The sequence below is a fragment of the Aricia agestis genome, chromosome 13, assembly GCF_905147365.1.
Source record: "Aricia agestis chromosome 13, ilAriAges1.1, whole genome shotgun sequence".
In the NCBI taxonomy this organism is placed as follows: Eukaryota; Metazoa; Arthropoda; class Insecta; order Lepidoptera; family Lycaenidae; genus Aricia; species Aricia agestis.
Window position 1 is genome coordinate 12,082,892 of NC_056418.1, and position 20,618 is coordinate 12,103,509.

At 36.1% G+C, this 20,618-nt stretch overlaps 1 long non-coding RNA gene across 1 annotated transcript; it reads right to left on the reverse strand.

Moving 5' to 3' along the window:
• Positions 1 to 1,596: 1,596 nt before the first annotated feature.
• On the reverse strand, positions 1,597 to 13,640 carry LOC121733141. The gene is made up of 3 exons (XR_006036506.1): positions 13,629 to 13,640; positions 6,781 to 6,783; positions 1,597 to 1,681 (listed from the first exon to the last, which is right to left on the reverse strand). It is a non-coding gene; the product is annotated as an uncharacterized LOC121733141 (long non-coding RNA).
• Positions 13,641 to 20,618: the final 6,978 nt, after the last annotated feature.

Here is a 20,618-nt window from a genome sequence, read left to right on the forward strand (position 1 = left end):
GTTTATGTTATAACATAAACTAGATAAAAAATTTACAGTAATAAATAATTCATATTCTTAGAATGTAAAAATAATAATAATAATAATAATAATAATAACCTATTAAATATGTGCGGTAGTGGAAGTGTAATTACATATTAATATATAAATAATATGGATAAAATAAAATAGCATACTAAAAACATGTAGTAATTGAAATGTCCAGTCTCGGGGCTACTGCAGCTTAGTATAACGCGAGAGGCCACCGTGTCGGCTAGACAAAGGCGGCAGGCGGCAGCTTGACGGGATTCCGGGCGAGATAAGGGAACGGGCGCGTGCGCTTCACTTCAGCGCGGCCCGCACGCAGAGCAGAGCTTTATTCGGCTTATGAAAAGTACCAATAACAGGGTCATTATAGTCTCATAAGTCATAACCATGGAACGATATATGGTATAATATGGTAGTGATGATGATGATGATGATGAATGTCATTTGCATAGTAGCATATGATTTGCGTTCTTAGAACAACGCCGAAACTCCCAAACTTGTATGTATAAAGAATCAGGAGTTCTCTCAGCACCTTCCGAACCACGGTATACCAGGTATAACTCGGTGCAAAATCTTACTTGTTGGTAGCATATGCTTAGAATACTTCTCACGAAACCGAAGTCACCACATGTTTCCATATAAGTTTTGAGGAGTTCCCTCGATTACTTATGGATCCTTCATCAGATCACCACTTTTGTGAATATAATACCAAATTGGGATGATACCCTATATACCAAAAGAAAAAATTTGAAAATCGGTTAACAAACGGCGGAGTAATCGTTGAATATAAGAAAACGAACATAACACCTCCCCCATTTTGAAAGTCGGTTAAAATTGTAGCCTATGTGTTATTCTGATGTATAAGCTACATTATTGTAAAGTTTCATTAAAATCCGTACAGTAGTTTTTGCGTGAAAGAGTAACAAACATCCATACATCCACACATCCATACATTCATACATCCAAACAAACTTTCGCCTTTATAATATTAGTAGGATTCTAATCTAAGGGTAAAAAAAAACTCATCAATATTCTTGTAGCAGAACTAGCTTTTGCCCGCGGATTTGCTCGCGTTAAGAAGTATTATTATAATATACAATCTTTCATCCACTATTTTATCTCCCGCCCCGCTGCCAGCTGACTTCGAGACTGAAGCCTTATACCAAATTTCAGCAAAATCGGCTTAGCGGTCTGGACGTAAAGGGGTAACAGGTCGTCGGTCATTTTCTTAGTAATTTTAAAAACTCTTGCAAGTACACATCCAGCTACTCTTTATTCAAGGACAAATCTAAAGATGCAAATATATGTTGAATGTAAATTTTTGATCCAATTTATTCTATTTCTATCTATATAAAGCTCGTTCGCGGAACTCAACCTTTTTAATACGTTAAGGTTTTGGTCGTTTTGTTTGACATTTTAAACTTTTGAGGCAACATAATTAAACTTTTGAGATAACATTAAACTTTTGAGACTAGAACCGTACTACCGTAGTAGAACTAGAACCGAACATTTTTCCTGGATAAAAATAGGAACTAGGGCAGTAAATAAGAAATCTGAGGATCACAATATGTTTGATGACCTAGGCTTCGCCTCGGCCAACAGTTACATGTGATCTGAGATATTTCTTATTTTCCTGCCCTAGGTGCGTAATGTACTAATTGACAAAGACGTTGTATCTTGAATGGCTAATTTGTTATTAGCTGTTTGAATATTAGTTAGGCTTCTCAGACGAACGGCACTCGTCCAAAGCACGCGTCGCCACTTGTCGCAGGCGTAGGACCGGCTTTTACATGGCCTTCCGCGTCATCATCATCAGATCATAGAATGATCCATGCTTCGTGGATAGTCATGTAATAAGTCGGTCCTGCGCCTGATCACTCGCCATTCGTGTCGGTCGTCCGTCCCACTGGGTTCTGACTTGTGAGAGTAAAGGAAAAGCGAAAGTGCTATATGTTCTGCGCACACACTTGGACAATTTAAATCACTACCGCATAGCTGGATTAAACGAAACCGGCTACCATCACCGAAACCAGTGTGGAAGGCATTATTGCCCTATATGGCTATAAGCCAATATTATATATTACCTATGGCATGGACTGTTTTATTCTTCTTTTTTTATTAAAACCAGTTCGCCTTCAAATATTTGAAGAATCTTTATTACAGCTCCTCGATATTTTGTTATTTTAATTAATTTATCGCTTATTGAATTTTTTCCTGTTTAACTTTGCCTTTTAAAAGATTGAAACGTCTACAATTTATTATTTAACTGAGGTCATTCAGGTTTTATTAATTACATAAAAAATTGCTTTTGCGTTTAATTACTGTATCTAGGAAAAGGTAGAGTTTCCAGTAAAGCTCGTATACTCAAGCAAAATTCAGTTGGCATTTTTTGCGTAATAGAGTAACAAAACATATTTAAATATATCCATCCATTCAAATGGTTATTGTTGACATAGAGAAAGTTACAAGACGTGTGCTTCTACCATTCACAGTATTTACTATATCAATGTAACAAATGAGAAGATTTTACACGTAATATGAGACTAATGTAAAGCCTAATTGATTCACCATCTTCGAACAATCAGACATACAGACATACATAATATACTCTATAATGTAATTCTTTTTTTCTCTTTAGCCATGACATAATATTACATCAGGCCATGACATTATTGATGACCCTTAAGCAACAACTACGCTCATTCGACGTGCAGGAAATTAAAAGATAGACTATCGAGTATTGAATGTACTTTCAGATAATATGTCGATTCGTTGGCAGATGGGGAACCCGGGACCTACGTAATTTAGTCGCGTTACGTCAAAACTAGCCAACAGATCACAATTAACATTGAATTGACATAACTCGACCAAATGACGTTGATCTGGCAACTGCTTAGGAATCAATTTCCTCGGGTATACAATAAATAAAAAATTCACTCTCAATTTTGTTAAATTAGGTTCCAAGGAAACTTATTTTCTAGTTTACAAGACCTGTTTTATGAGAGTTATGTTCTCGTAACTTATTTCATAAAATAAGTTCGGAAGTGAGTTGAAACTTTGCGTCTATAAATAGAAGCAAAGATTTACTGACAATAAAGTGAGTTTTTTTTTTTTATGAAATAAGGGGGCAAACGAGCAAACGGGTCACCTGATGGAAAGCAACTTCCGTCGCCCATGGACACTCGCAGCATCAGAAGAGCTGCAGGTGCGTTGCCGGCCTTTTAAGGGTTAATAGGGGAGGGTAGGGAAGGGAATAGGGGAGGGTACGGAAGGGTATAGGGAAGGGTACGGAAGGAAATAGGGGAGAGTAGGGAAAGGAAAAGGGTAGGGGATTGGGCCTCCGGTAAACTCACTCACTCGGCGAAACACAGCGGAAGCGCTGTTTCACGCCGGTTTTCTGTGAGGACGTGGTATTTCTCCGGTCGAGCCGGCCCATTCGTGCCGAAGCATGGCTCTCCCACGTCAAAATTCAAGGTAGTCAATTAATGTTTTCCGGCTTCGAATAATATTATAATAAATCATATATTACCTGGGCTATAATTATTCGGAACAAAGCGAGTCACGTCGCCGGCAGAACGTGACAGTGTTAGTTTTTAAGAATATATATAAAATATGTATGTTAGTTTTAAGGTACTTATTATATAATTGATTTGTATGTTAGATTTAAGGTATTTGTTATATGGGCCACTGATGCCCGAAATAAATGATTTGAATTTGAATTTGAATTATAAATCTATTGTCATAATATTATTCAAATTCAGTAAAATTTAAAAGTAGTAGTTGCTACAATGCAGTGAAACAAGACACCGTCAAAGTGCCTTAATTTTGACCGCTTACTTGGCTCCAAATTATGCTAAAGCATTAAAGTTTACAATATAACGCATGACTGTAATAGATCCTTAAATAAAGATGAACGTGGGTACGTGGGTCTTAAATAATTAAGCCACAATGTGAAGCACAGCGCGTGGGTTAACAAAATGATATCTGTATTCTGTAATACAACCTTTATGCTTTGATAAGAATCACTATTTTATAAAGAAACAAGATGACCCGATAAACTTGTTTAGCCATTACATACTTTAAATAAACCTTGATCTTGAATGAATTTATCTATTAGAAAAATGGATCAAAGTCCATTGTATGGCATTAATGTAGAGACGAACAGCGAAAAGTGACTTGTTTTATACTATGTAGTGAAGTGATTGTATCGTACGTAAAATGTTCCAGGTGTCCCAGGTGTATAGAACAGGGACCGTACATTTTTCTGTGATAAAAACTTTACTTGCTCATAGATTTCATATACTTTTTTTTTCAATCTTAGGCTAGTTACAGTTCATATTATAGACCACTGTTTTGTATTCCCATGTCAACATCATTTTAACTGTTCTGTGTTTTCGTTTTTTTTTTGTAATGTAGTGTGGTGTAATGCCCAAAGTTCTTGAATAAATATTTTATTATTATTATACGGGTAATAGAGTAGCCACTAAAACATATAACTTAGCGGTGCCACATCAAATTATTATAATTTAACATTTTAATAGAGTCTCTACTGAATGAAAGTTAGTGCAATATTTTAAAGTTTAATTAATTTAAACTGTATAAAATTGTATAACACTTTAAGCAAGTTTGTGTCTCTTACTATTCTCGTAAAAGAACTCTACATTTTTTTATGAAATAAGGAGGCAAACGAGCAAACGGGTCACCTGATCAAAAGCAACTTCCGTCGCCCATGGACACACGCAACATAAGAAGAGCTACAGGTGCGTTGCCGGCCTTTTAAGAGGGAATAGGATAACAGGGTAGAGGAGGTAAGGAAGGGAATAGGGAAGGGTATGGAATTGGGCTTCCGGTAAACTCACTCACTCGGCGAAACACAGCGCAAGCGCTGTTTCATGCCGGTTTTCTGTGAGCCTGTGGTATTTCTCCGGTCGAGCCGGTCCATTCGTGCCGAAGCATGGCTCTAACTTTTGTAGGCTTACGCTTACCAAGTTTATATTTTACATAGATACTAGAATTAATTAATGCAATCTATCATTATTGGCGCATAGACGCGTAGGTAGAATGTCGTTAGAAGACAAATGACCTATTCTCAAGCATTTTGTTGACCATTTGTTGACTAATTTAGTTAATTCTTTCTCAGAAAGGCCCCTAGGGTTGTTAAATTATTGTTACCCACGAATTTAAAACTATGACATATTCGCTGGACATGTTCCTCTTTGGTCGTATTGTTATTTGTGTTTTGGCACATTCGATTAAAATTGTCAGAATCCAATTTTGAAATCTTTATTTTAAATATTTAAAAATAAATGATGTCAGCCAGCGCGATTCACATTCCGTTCATAATCCTAGTTTTCACTAGGATTTGACAGATATTGAAACCTGTCCGTCGTCGAACTTTTGCAGTCGAACTACTGGTAGTTATGTCTATTGTGCGAGACACATGCCGTTCATAATCCTAGTGAAACCCATAGAGTTAATATTACTTATCGGTAATAGAGAAACAAAGGCCTGAGCAAGCGAGATGTCATCATCGGTAACACTGCGTGGTAGAAAGAGAAGCGTGATTTGAGGTGGTATATCTCTTTTTTCATCTGTTTTTGTTGTTTGACAATCTGTCTGATCCGGTCGGCACGTTGTCAATTTGGGCTCTCAGAAAAATTGTGATTTTATGTGTTAAAGTGAATAATTTTCAGTAATACTGCTTTCGCAACAATATGGTAACTTGTTCGGTCACCGATTGTGGTACACATAAAAAAAACCGGACAAATATTCATTTCACAGGTGAATTATTCTACATCGACAGGACCTAATTTTAAGTTTATTTTTGCCAATTCCCTTCAGTTATTGGTATTGATTGTAATAATTCACTTCTATATATGTTTATTTATATGGAAAACATAACTTGACTAGCCATGGTGCACAATTTAAGGATATTTTATGTAAATAATTTTCATCTATTTTACACTAGGGCTGCATCAGGTTATCGATAAGTAGTATCGATATGAATATAATATATTTTAGTTATACTAATTATCTAGGAATGTTGACATGATAATTGATAACGTAACTGATCCGTACTTCATTATTAGTTTATATTAATATACTTTCATACATAATTTATCGTTTTTAAGGTTCCGCACCCAAAGGGTAAAAACGGGACCCTACTACTAAGACTTCGTTGCCTGTCCGTCTGTCCGTCCGTCCGTCTGTCTGTCTCGGGTCTCCAGGCTGTATCTCAAGAACCGCTATAGTAATAGACTTCTGAAATTTCCACAGATGTAATGTCATTCTACATCCAATATGGCTATGGCATATTCACTAGATCAGGTATCAGATCATTCATTCAATAGAAGATGAGCTCGGTGAAGGGCATCGTCAGTAAATAAGCTAGATATTCTTCCACACATCATAAATATTTGTATGAATAAACGAGCCGATTTGTTTGCCTTATATTGTACTATGCCATGAATCATAGTTATGGTTTTACAAAACAAAAATCGTTTAAAATTTTAGAAAGGTTTTTTAGTTTGTCTGTTTTATATTGTGTATCTGCATATTGTTTTAAATTAAAAAAGTATGATATAGTAGTAAGTAATAGTAATAGCCATTTTTTGTTATAGATCATGATAAAGCCTAGGCGCACTGTGTCATCCTACGTTTCAAGAGACAGATTGTACCACCAGAGTTAGCCACAAATCACAATATGTATACCGTCGTCATCGCATTCTACGTCCTCACCAACGCTGCCACAACTGTCTTCACCATCGACCTCCTTTCAACTAGAATTTAAATCAAAAGAAAAGAAACTTATATGTAATTGCACTAAGTTACAGGATAAACTAAGTAAATGTAAAGCTAAAAGTGACATTCACTGTAGGAACACCAGAAATAAGCACAAGCTAGATTTGCCGGCGATCAGACTTAGTAAAATCAGTAAATCTTTTAGATGTCAATGTAAGTAAATTTAAAGCTAAAAGTGACATTCACTGTAGGAACACCAGAAATAAGCGCAAGCTAGATTTGCCGGTGATCAGGCTTAGTAAAGTCAGTAAATATTTTACAGGTCAATAATAATAATAATAATAAATATTTTTTATTGTGTACACATAAAATTAAAAAATCAAGAACATTTATACATAAAACAAGTATATCACAATGGCGGCCTTATTACTAATTAGTAATTTCTCCCAGGCAACCACGGGTAGAGGAAACATAATATATATACGACATCAGGTGAATGTGCCATATTATACAGGAAAATATATACATATCAGACAAATATCATTCATGATACATAATATACCTAATAAATACACAGATACATACATATCTACGTAACCTAAAATACATACATACAATACACATATCAGCCTATAGTCGTCCACTGCTGGACATCTGGCCTCTCTCAATGAACGCCAAGATGACCGATCTCCTGCTACTCGCATCCAACATGGGCCTGCAACTAAGCGGAGATCGTCGTCCCACCTAGTTGGAGGTCGACCTACACCCCGATTTCCCAGCCTTGGTCTCTATTCCAGAGTAAGTTTACTCCAGCGATCGTCTGTTCTTCGAGCTACGTGACCAGCCCAGTTCCACTTCAGCGTACTGATTCTCTGCACTATGTCGGTGACTTTAGTTCTTTGACGAATTGTTTCATTTCGAAGCTTATCCGCCAAAGAAACTCCGAGCATAGCGCGTTCCATAGCACGCTGAGCGACGGAAAACTTACGAGCTAGCCCTGCTGTAAAAGGCCAGGTTTCCGCCCCGTAGGTCATAACGGGAAGCACGCATTGATCGAAGACTTTCGTCTTCAAGCTCTGCGGAATATGCGACGTGAGAATGTGACTTAGCTTCCTGAATGCTGCCCAACCCAACTGTATCCTCCTATCGGTTTCTCTCTCGAAGTTATGTCTACCTACCTGCAGTATGTGCCCCAAATAGACATATTCCGTTACGACTTCGAGAAAGACACCGTTAACTGCAACCGGTCTCGGGAGAACATGTTCGTTGAACATGACTTTCGTCTTGTCCAAGTTCATCCCGAGACCGATTCGCCGGGAAGATTCATTTAGGTCGTTCAACATTTCCTGCAAGTCCTCCAACGATTCTGCCAATATGACGATATCGTCAGCGAAACGAAGGTGTGAGAGGTACTTGCCATTAACGTTTATGCCACGTCCTTTCCAGTTTAGGGTCTTGAAGGCGTCCTCTAACGCATTTGTGAACAGTTTCGGGGAACATACAATACACGATTCGAATAGCTAGATTCTGCAATCGCTCGAGTTTGTTTAGCTAGTCCTCTGTGAGATTCACAAAACACGCGTCCGCATAGTCCAGCGTGGGTAGAAATAGTGATTCAGCTATCTTAATTTTTGTGGGAATGGGAAGTAGGTAACGAAGTCGAGATAGAGAGTGCTAGGTTGCGTATATTTTTCTACTGATATCTCTTTGATGTGTTGTGACCATGATAATGTTTCATCAAGGTATACTCCTTAATTTTTAACTGATTTGGTAAAGGGAACTACAACGCCATTAACGACCACCGAAGGTAAACAGCCAAAGTCGACCCTAGATATTAGCCCAGGACTACCAATAAGTATTAACTGCGTCTTAGCTGGGTTAATATAGAGACCATGGCGCTTACTCCAGTTACAAATTAGGTAAGGTCACTGTTGAGTTTGTGTATAGCAGCATGTATGTCATGTGGGGATGATTGGCAATAAATTTGGAAGTCGTCAGCGTAGAGGTGAAAAGATGAGGTTAACGATAACGAAAAGTAGTGGAGACAGCACGCCACCCTGAGGAATACCAATAAGGATCGTAGACCAATCCGAAGAATTATTAGCTATCTTTACTCTTTGTCGATGCCCCACAAGGTAGCTGCGAAATAGCTCAATAACTTGAGGTGAAAATGTATAAACCCTAAGCATACTTATCAACACGTCGTGATCGACAGCATTAAATGCACTGTTGAAATCTAGTAATGTCAGCAATGTAAGATGCTTTTTATCCATGCCACGTCTAATGTCGTCAGTGACCTTAATTAGAGCAGTAGTCGTACTGTGCCCACGACGAAAACCTGACTGAAAGGTGCTGAGCAGGTGATTCTGCATCATGTAATTTGTGAGCTGCTCACCTATAAGTCGTTAAAAAACTTTGGACAGAAATGGCAAAATAGAAATTGGACGAAAGTCTGACACCAGTTTAGGTCGAGCAGTTTTTGGTAGCGGGATTATGGTAGCATCTTTCCAAGTAGAGGGAAACACGGAAGAAGTAGCACAATGGTTAAGGATGTCGACAAGCACCGGCATAATTATGTCTAAAACAGGTATTATCATTTTGCGACTAATTCCGTCCTCACCGACGGCATTCGAGGAGGTGGGCGTAATATGTTTTTTAACGTCATCCCCAGTGAATTGGTTGAGTTGGAATGTCGGAAACTCAGGAGTAGATGAGTGGGAGAGGCAGTTCAGGGTGTGCGATTTTAGTTTCTGATCGAATTGATTAGGTGGTGAAGTAAAGTGACGATTTAATGTGTCAGCGTCTACACAGGGGTCCTGACAACCATCAGAATTTCTGCCAACTCCTAGTGTCTTTAGAAATTTCCAGACGCGACTGGGATCTCCATTCTCCACAGACGAGTGGATGTAACGCCGTTGGGCATCCCTGCATACTCGTAGTTTATTACAGCGGTTTCGAAGTTTCACGTATTTTTCGCGATGTTCTGTACTATTTGATAGCTTGTACCTTGTCTTCGCCGCATGCTTTTGCTTTATCAAGTGTTTTAAGTCGTCTGTCAGCCAAGACGCCGGTAGATGTTTTATTCTGACGGGTTTGATGGGTGCATGCCTGTCATAGAGATCGGTGAGCAGAGCGTTAAAAATGCTTAACTTATCGTCGACATGATCAACACTGTGCACCGAAGACCAGTCGTCATTTTTTGCATCTCGTCTTAAGTTTTCCACATCTAAATTCGAAAAATTCCTTTGCATTAGCACCTTTCTTTTGACCTTAGGGGGACGCATCCTATATGAGAAATAAATTAAATCGTGATACGAAAATAAATCCGCAGAGCATTGCCCATGTTTTACCACGAGATCCGGGTTCTGCACAAACATGAGGTCTAATAAAGATGGTGTACAGCCAGGGGAGGTATGGGTAGGATTGAGAGGGAGCATGTGTACACTACAACTATCTAAAATAGAAGCGAGTTTCCTAGATCTCAAATCGCCCCTAGCCATGCAAGATTAAAATCTCCCATGATAATAGAGTGCTTGTATTGTGGTATGTAAGTCTCCAGTATGTGTTCAAAAGTTGAAAAGTAGTCCATTTGAGATGAAGGACAGTAGCAAACTCCTAGGAGAACTTTATTGGTAACAGTCAGTTGCAGTTCAACTAGTAGATACTCAGGAGAATCGGGAGGTGGAGGTTGTGCGACGAGACGAGCTAACAAGTGTGTGTTCTAAATCAGATCTGATATACATCGCAACACCACCTCCACCTCTACCCACTCGGTCATTACGAACTAGTTTATACCTAGGTAAGCAATAGTTGGTAGACGGAAGGCAAGGCTTGAGCCACGACTCCGATACCAGAATTGCATCAATTGGCGCTCTACCCCCAAAAGAAGTTAGAAGTTCCGTGTAGTGAGCCGGTATACTCTGGGCGTTAATATGCACAACTTTAAGGTTTTTCTCGACGTTTGAGAAGGAAGCGCTCAAAGCTTCATCAAGAGAAACGAAATTTGCGCTCAAGAAACTATCGTCACTATCGCTGGATGAACATGAGAAAAAGTTTAAATTACAATCACCATCAACTGAAGAATGTTCCATAATTGAATATAATATAATAATAATACTTAATATTATAATATAATACGATAAAAATAATAAATATTACATATAATACAATAGGGCAATTAAAATAATTACAATAATATATTTTATATAGGTCAATGTATACGCCTTTACGATAACATCCCAGAAAACGTTCAAAATCTTTCCATTAATAAATTTACAAAAGTAGTCATAGAACGTCTGTGTGCCAAATCCTATAGTTATCCTATAAGGTCAATGATTTTATAAACGATGGCACATTTTTGGAGTAGGTAGGATACCAGTTAAAAGTCGCGTACACTGTAGTCTGTACGTGACTTCTAAGAAATAGCAGCTGCTATTTCAGAGGTAGAGCCGTGAAAGACGGACTGACAGACAGACAGAGTTACTTTCGCATTTATAATATTAGCATGAATAAATTTATTTATAAATAAGTATATCTTCTGTTTTTTTTTGCTACAAAAATGTTTAATGATAAAAGTAATATTTTTCTCCAAAATTACAATATTATTATTATTATATGCAGTTTTATTTTATCCCATTTTATTATTTTTACAATCTTACAATTATTATTTCATGATCGATATTTTGTCGAATTACAAGATGTATACAGTACATCACTAACACGCACACGTAAACATAATTGTATACACAGATGTAAATCAATTTTGGTTACGTTTGCCAGCTCGGGATTGTTTCTCTATTTCGATAGGTAATATTAACTTTATGGTGAAACCCGACGAATTTGACAGATATTGAAACCTGTCCGTTTCTTTGCAGTCGAACTACTGGTAGTTATGTCTATTGTGGCTTTAATTTCTATTGACGTAAAGGTAAGAATATACCCGCATACCTAACATTTTCATTTAAGTTAAATTATTATTTTGTTTGTAAATGAAAAGCTCGCGGAGTTTGAAGTTTGAACTAATTTTGTTGGGTGAAGTTCTATGAAAATATCTACAAATATAGCATCGAATTTCATTAGTCGTTGGAAAATACAAATCCTACCAAAACATTTCTTGTAAAATGTAGCCGAGACGACCACATAAGGTTTACCCTGTAAAAAGATATGAGATCACATATAGAGCCAAGCCTCTGAATCTACACGGCCTAACCATTTAATTTGTGATCTGAAATTAGTAAACAAACAGTCGAGCCATTACATAATAGTTACTGATATTATGTAGAATATTTCCTTATGTGGTCGTCTCGGCTACATTTTACAAGAAATGTTTTTGGTGGGATTTCAGTTCCTTTGGTAAGTTGGTTTTTGTAAGTACTTATTAAAAGGTATTTTAGTTACTGTCAGCAGTCCCATATAGACTTTTAAGTCCTAATTCATAAAATTGGTGAAAGTCTTATATAAATCTCCACCCCCCCCCCTATTTTAGGGGGTGGGGGCGAAAGTTATAAATTTATGATTTTTTTGTCAGCTATAATAGTACTTCAGGAAGTAGCCAAACATTTTGATGATCATCAGTGTTAGTGTATGAGTGAGTCAGTGATGAAATCGGCGTATTTTAGATATCAATAAAATCTAAAGTATAAGAGATATTCAATTGAGACATTTTGTGTTTAATAAGACGTCTACTATAATTGACATCATATCCTGAGAATAAACTGTACTGAATTTCCAAACCAACCAAGAGAGAAGACCAAAGACCAAGAGATAAGACCAAAGAGCAAAAGATAAGACCAAAGACCAAGAGACAAGACCAAAATCGGTCTACTCTTGACATAATTGCGATATTATGAAGTTAGTCAATATATTAATGTGTTACTGCATTTTGGAGACTAAAGGTCAGCCTGTGGTCGAAATTTGATCATAATTCATGTTTTAACCTTTTAGGTTTTAAGTTTTTACACTTTTATAAGGATATCGCTGCAAGATCACACAAATAATATTTTATCTAAATATATAAAACTCAAAGGTGACTGACTGACATGGTAATCTACGCACAGCCCAAACCACTGGACCGATCGGGCTGAAATTTGGCATGCAGGTAGATATTAGGACGTAGGCATCCGCTAAGAAAGGATTTTGATCAATTGTACCCCCAAGGGGTTAAAAAAGGGGATGAAACTTTGTATATAAATATACTTCTTAACGCGAGCGAAGCCGCGGGCAAAGGCTCGTTAATTAATAAATGTGCAACATTTTTATTCATTGTTAATATTGATACGGCTTTACAGCTATACTGCTGCTGTGGTTGTGTCTATGGTGACAGCTACTTTACATCCACACCTCTGTCTGATCTTGTGTCATCCTAGAAGATCAGAATTGGGTGTATCAATCTTATATTTGATGAAGATGATAACGAGGGTGAGCTAGACTTTATCAAATCCAAGCGACATCTTAAATTTATATTTGTACGTGTGTCAAAAATGTTTCTTTTTATTAGGGTTCCGCACCCAAAGGGTAAAAACGGGACCCTATTACTAAGACTTCGTTGTCTGTCCGTCTGTCTGTCTCCAGGCTGTATCTCAAGAACCGCTATAGCTAGACTTCTGAAATTTTTACAGATTGAATATATCTGTTGCCGCTATAATGACAAATACTGAAAACAAAATAAAATTAATATTTAAGGGGGGCTCCTATACAACAAACGTGATTTTTTTCAACCTTTTACGCTCTATATCAATAATGGCAAGAGATAGGCACTTGAATTTTTTACACATTCTTTTGTTATATGTGTACTTTAATATTTAATAAAAATAATAAAATTAAAAAAATTTAAGAGGGCCTCCCAATTCCCATACAAAAACACGATTTTTTGCCAATTTTTGCTCTGTATCGGTACGGAACCCTTCGTGCTTGAGTCCGACTTGCACTTGGCCAATTTTTCTAAAATAGCAAGTACACAATTGCCCACGATGGCCAACAGGCCATATAGTCAACTATGGACCACGATCACGTTTTGGTGTCCATCGTCTGCCATCATATACCACTACCCTACGCTGTCTACTTAATGACGGAGGCTTGTAGTTGGCCAGCATGAACAATTATTGTGAAGAGGCCTTTAGATATACCTACTATTTAATTCTAATTTAAGTTCAAATTATTTTAACGTAATCCATCCTAAACTAACTAGCGGAAAAATTCGTAAGAAAACTTAAAAGAATATTCTACTCAAGCATTCTCTAAGTTCACTTTGAAATCCATCCTTCTTAGTGGACACGCGTAATAGCTTTCTTTTATGCTGACCGTAGCTTAAAGGACTTCTTAAAGAAAAATAGGGTCCGCAAACAACTTTTAAAGTACGCACAAAGATGAAACGCAGTAATTAAACGCAGACTTAACTAAAAACACGCACCAATTAGTTTCGTTGTAGTGAAATACTTATATAATTTTATGCGTAAGGGGTTGAGTTTCAAAATCTAGCTATAAGTACCTCCGTTTTATAATCGATAACGGGAGTGGAAGAACTGCGCGTAAGTCAGTTTAAAAATTGCCGTTATTGCATAAAAAGAGGCTTTAAGGCCAAAAAAATGATGTGAAAAAAAAATTGTGGATTTTATGTGTAACCAGATGATGAAGTAGATATAAGTTAAGGTTTGTTTAAATTTTAAGGGAAAAAATGAGTAATTGTTCTTATGTTATAAAAGTTATTGTGGTTCTTACCCTCAAGTTTTCAATCGACAATAATTTAATGAACACTCTTTGCATTGGTGTTATCTTCTATACATAATATTATAAAACAAAGTCGCTTTTTTTTCCTCATATCCCTTTGTTCCCTTTAATCTTTAAAACTACGCAACGGATTTTGATGATTCTTTCAGCGTTAGATAGCCCATTTATTGAGGAAGGCTATAGGCTATATCTTATCACGCTAAGACTAATAGGACAATGTGGAAAATCGGGGGAAATTATTTGAAAGGGCTTATCTCACGAACTACTGGAGCAAATTTTATGTTATTTGGCACAGATAAGAAGTAGACCACGTGAAGGATCATAGGCTTTGATTTTAATCATTTTTTCAGTGGCTATATATTTTATACCCGTGCGACACCGGAGCGGGGCTAATAGCTACATAAAACTCATCCTTAGCTTTGTTTATTACTAATGCTTAGATATTAATTAGGCAGCGTATTTAAACTATTCAAGGCCCGAAATCTCTGTCCGTCTTGTTACTTTTCTAGTGTGCCAGTCAAAGACAATTTTTCTTTTATTATGGTTGCAATATTAAGTTCGAAACCATCAAATGAGCCCGTCAAAATGAACAACTTTTTCTGTGAGAACAATATATATATATATATATATATATATATATATATACGGATGCTGGGATCGGCAATTTGTATGGTATGAAGACGGATTTTTTTAAGTTTCCAGCATTGTTCTCATAGAAAAAGTTGTTCATTTTGACGGGCTCATTTTATGGTTTGAAGGATAACGGTGTTTACACTAACATGTTGTATAAGTTTAGTAATACAATATTTCTGTGAAAATCCATACAAATATTATAAATGCAAGTGGGTCCTTTTCACGCTTGAACTACTGAACTGATTTCAATAACATTCAGTATTCAGATACTTTGAGTCCCGGGAAAGGACATAGGATACTGTTTATCCCGGAAAATGTACGGTTCCCGCACGATAAACGAATTTAGACGCAGCGGAGTTGCGGACGTCTAGTTTTTATATAAGATAAATATAAATAAATATAAATATATAAAAAAAAAAAAAAAAATAAATAAATAAAAAAGACTACTTCAAGCTTAAGAGCTTTTTAATAATTTTAATGCTGTCTTTCCTTTACTTTTTTAAAGGTGACCTTTAAGACCTCGTGGTCACATCCGTGTCAATAGACAGTCGCATGTCACCTGCGTGTATAAAATTACCATAACATTTGTATAACGAAATTGACATAAATAACGACTAGCAGCTTGACTTTGTTACAAGTTGTTATGTAACCAGCCCTAGTAGACAAGTGGCAGGTGATTATCGTAAACGCTAACAAAATGTACGGTATGCGATTTGACATAATATAAGTCATCGCTTCGCTAGCGAATACTAATGTCAAATCCCATATACGTACGATCCGATTTCGATCCGATGAAAATACGGGTCCGGCGTAGACGTAGAACTATTTCCATGATAAGCGCTTCATTCACCATCTATCCTACACTAGTTTTTTTTTATTTTTTATTATTTATTTATTTATTTAAATCAGGCTACGTAGGCGTAGGCCCATACAATATATACCTTAATGACTAACATACATAAAAATTATATAAACTTAACAACTACACATTATCATGAATTAACGGTGACGTGGCGCGCGCTTCATTCCGGAGTCTCCCCCGGAACCTTCGGTAAACCACATCAGTCGGCCAGAATTCCTCCGCTTCAAAGGTCGGGAGAAGATGCGTCGGTACTCTCACCACAAAGGAACTGAAGTTGACCTGGTGGCGAGACTGCAGACGCTCGACCCTCAAGTGGAGGGATGTCTTCTTACTGATTGACATACGCCAAGCATATTCACAGTCGTTTTATATTGTGTTCTTCTCGCCGGGTTAGTTCCCGTTTGTATTTTACTCAGAGATAAAACAATTTTTATTTTATATTTCAAGATAGATGGTGAATACAGCGCTTTAGCTCAAGCATTCATGAATCTCGGGTTTGGATCGGAGTCGGATCGGATACGGATCGGACGTAGTGAAAGAGCCCTTAAAGACATTTCATTGCCAAAATGCTTATAGTTTATTAAAGGAATAACGCATATTGAGGTCATATTTTACGTACCGACACGACACGGAAAATAATGAGTTATAACTGTATGTATGACATAGTCATGTATCATTTTAGGAGCAATAAAGAAATAGTACCTACAACTTTTATGGTACGCGTAAATAAAATTCTGTACTAATAAAAATATCTGACAGGACGTTACCTAACTAACTAAATGAGTAGATGTCCCGCGCGGCTTCGCCCGCGTAAACTAGGAATTTTACGGTAACCGTACATTTTTCCATAAAAAATAGCTTATGTCCCTACTCCCTTCACTTGGTCTACTCTATATCTGTCTCAAATATTGCCATAAAAATTGCTCCAGTGGTTCGTAATTTCTAATATTTTCCCCGTTTTTCCCACACATTTCTGAGTTTCTTCGGTCGTATTAGTCTTAGCGTGATAATATATAGCCTTACTCAAGTCTTACTCGATAAATGAGCTATCTAACACTGAAATAAGTTTATAAATCGGACCTGTAGTTCCTGAGATTAAGGCGTTCAAGCAAACATACTTTTCAGGTTTATAATATTAAGTGGGTATAGATTTTTTTTTAAATTATCGCTTGACAAACTCGAGCCTCGATCTAAAAGACTATGAAAAGTAACAATAACTCTCATAAGTCATAACCATGAGACGATGCTTGGTATAATATTATGGTAGTGATGATGATGATGATGAATGTAAGATGCATAGTATCATGATATTATGCTTATTCCGTTTTTAAAACAACGCCGAAACTCCCAAACTTGTACCTATAAGCAATCAGGAGTTCTCTCAGCACGTTTTCATTTTCGAAAAAATTAATTATATTTTGAATACTTATAACTAAAACTCACAATGTAAAAATAGAAGTCAAAAAATTTCACGTGGAAACCGTAAAATAGGAAAAAAATCAACATAGTTTTAAAATTATAGTAAAACGTGTAGATTACTGAAATAATAGTTAAATTTCCTATAACTTAGATTCAAATTTAAAAAGCTAAGTCCATATACTTAACAAAAATAACCTTACCTATATGTTTTATACATTTTCCTGTTCTAATATTTTAAACGTATGGCAAATATACCGACAATTAGTTTCTAATTATCACCAAAAAAATAATCATCATCATTTTAGTCTACATAATATAGCAAAATATGCATTTCTGGAAAAGTAAAAAAGTTTTTTTTATCGTTTTCGCAAACTCCGGGCTTAGAAAGACCACACGCGACCATAGTTTACATCTTTTACAGACATGTACAACATTATTTAACTATTTTTATGACATATAATTATAATTTCCTCAGCATGAAGAAGAACCAGACACATTCGCATTAAATTAATACTAAAGTTACGTAGACTGTACACACGACTGGATTCAATATAAAATTTATAAAACGTCGCAAAATTTCCCCAACTTATGGAATATTAATTATCCTTAAATGAAAAATTAATTGAAATCGAAAAGAAATACGGATATGAAAAGCGTCTCGTCGAAAATTAATTATTGTAAATTGATTTTGAAACGATTTTCGACGATTGCTCTTGATAAACGAATAATGAATAAAGGAAATCTTAAATTGGATTTTCTACTGTTTATATATCGGATTCGTCTGTTGATAATTACATTTTTAAGGTATGCACTATGCGTATTGCGTACTTATCAATAATAATATGTATAACTTGTTTATAATGCCAAGAAAAGTCATGTGGTGTGGTTGGATAGTTTAAAATTTAAGAACTAAGACCGATCTCAAAAGAGTCACTGGGCACTCGATGATGGCCGCTGCAGAGCCCGGCCTAGAAAAAGATGGCTCGATGCATACCAGCCAGACTAGCTAACGGTGGCACAATGGACTTTTGCCCAGCAGTGGGACAGCACAGAAAAAAAACTTAGTGCTTAAAAATAAGGAAATTCACAATACATTAAAAAATTAAAAAGCACGACACTAATTAGGTGTAAAGACAATGTTGCTATGAGAATGTATAAAGGCGTTTTACTATATTTCCACTACTAACAGGCTACTGAAATAAAACCTTTCTGCTACTACTCATACGATTCGGCATCTAATTCGGCATCTTAGTTTGAGAAGCTTAGTTTTGAAGCGAGGTAACAATGAAAATCTAGCATCAATATCAACGATGTGAAGATCTTCGAGGCACTTTAGAATGTCAGAGACTTCTCTTTGTTTTGCTAATCTATCTCTATATTAAAGAACTGATCTCAGAGATTATTTTCTCTCGTTACCTACTTGTGATTTCTTTTTATTCGTTTTTGAACCAAACAACGCTGTTTATAAATGGTTTTTCTAACAAATAAGTTTGTCTTGCTGCCGAATGGTCCTTGATAGCACTGAATGATTACACAGGCCAACAAAGTTAATAAAAACTTTTAACTGTAGTGTGATTCTGAAATAGACTAAAATCAGATTCTTTTTAATTAAAAGGAATGATATGTTTCAAAATCTTGAGCTGATAGAAGGAAAATTTCTTAAAAACATAATATATTCAGGTCACAAAGTTCTTACAGGTATAGATTTTAGTTTTCAGGCACCAAAACTACTGTTAACCTGTGTTATGTGACATCAATACCAGAAAGTATATCATGAAAAGTATAATTCCGATATGCATTTCGTGACCTGTGTATTTCGCGGCTCACTGGAGTTATGCACTGAAGAAAACTGGAATTTTCACTGTACATGAATATGAGCAGTGTCAACAATAGAAGCAGGAATGAAAGAAAATACATAATATCGAATATTGAGGAAATACAATGAAAGACATGCAGAATGAAATAGAGAAGAACAATAAAAATAATTATCTCTAATATATAAAATTCTCGTGTCACAATGTTAGTTACCGTACTCCTCCGAAACGGCTTTACTGATTTTTACCAAATTTTATATGCATATTCACGAGGTCTGGGAATCGGCTACTGGGTACTTTTTACCGACTTCCAAAAAGGAGGAGGTTATACGTTCGGCTGTATGTATCTTTTTTTTTTTGTATGTTCAACGATAACTCGGCCGTTTGTGATCCGATTTTCAAAATTCTTTTTGTGTTGTATAGGGTTTAACTTGAATTTGGTACCATGTTTACAAAAGTGGTGATCTGATGATGGGATCCTGGAGGAATCGAGAATTTGTATGGAAACATATCGTGATTTTAATTTTTTCTAAAACATTCGAGATAAATGCTACCAAAAAGTAAGATTTCGCACCAGATTATACCCTGGATCCGAAGGTACCCAACAGAACTTTTGAATCCTTATAGATACAGGTTCGCGGATTTCGACGTTGTTTAAACAACTGAAAGCATAAGCCAACACATCAATTTATTTGATCATAATCATCAAAATCATAATTATGCCATGGGTCATCACATTATGACCCAATTATTGATGCTTTTCGTGATATTTTGCATCGAAGCAGATGTTTTTGATGATAATTTCGCTGTTTGTGGACCGATTTTCAAAATTGTTGTGTTTTTGTGTATAATCTTGATTTTGTATAATAATTACGACAGTGGTGAGCTGATGATGGGATCTAGGTATAAGGAATCGAGGGGAATCCTTGAAATTTATCAAAAGACTCATAGTGGTTAAAATGTTATTTCTAGTAACTTAAACATATGTTACGAATAAGAGAAAGTTCATACGAAGGTGTCTCTTGGTCCAAAGACACTGAGCAGAACTCCTGAACCTTTAAAGATAAAAGTTTTTAAATTGCAGCATCACTTAGAAAACTGCAAGCATTTACCACAATTTCGCTTACAGTAACATAATGTGAATAGTTGACATTCGTAGTGGTTATTCACGCATAAAGCCTTATCTTGTAGATAACTAAAAAGAGTGAAATTATTATTTTTAACAAAAAATTAAAACCGACTTCCAAGGTAAAAACAATAATAATATGAACAAAAAGTATTAAATAACTCTTACTCTATATTAGTGCCTTTTTCAGAATTCGTCTAAATCTCAACTATTTCTGTACATACTAGGTACAGTCTTCATTACTTTGAAGTCGGTACCAGTCCCAAAAGCT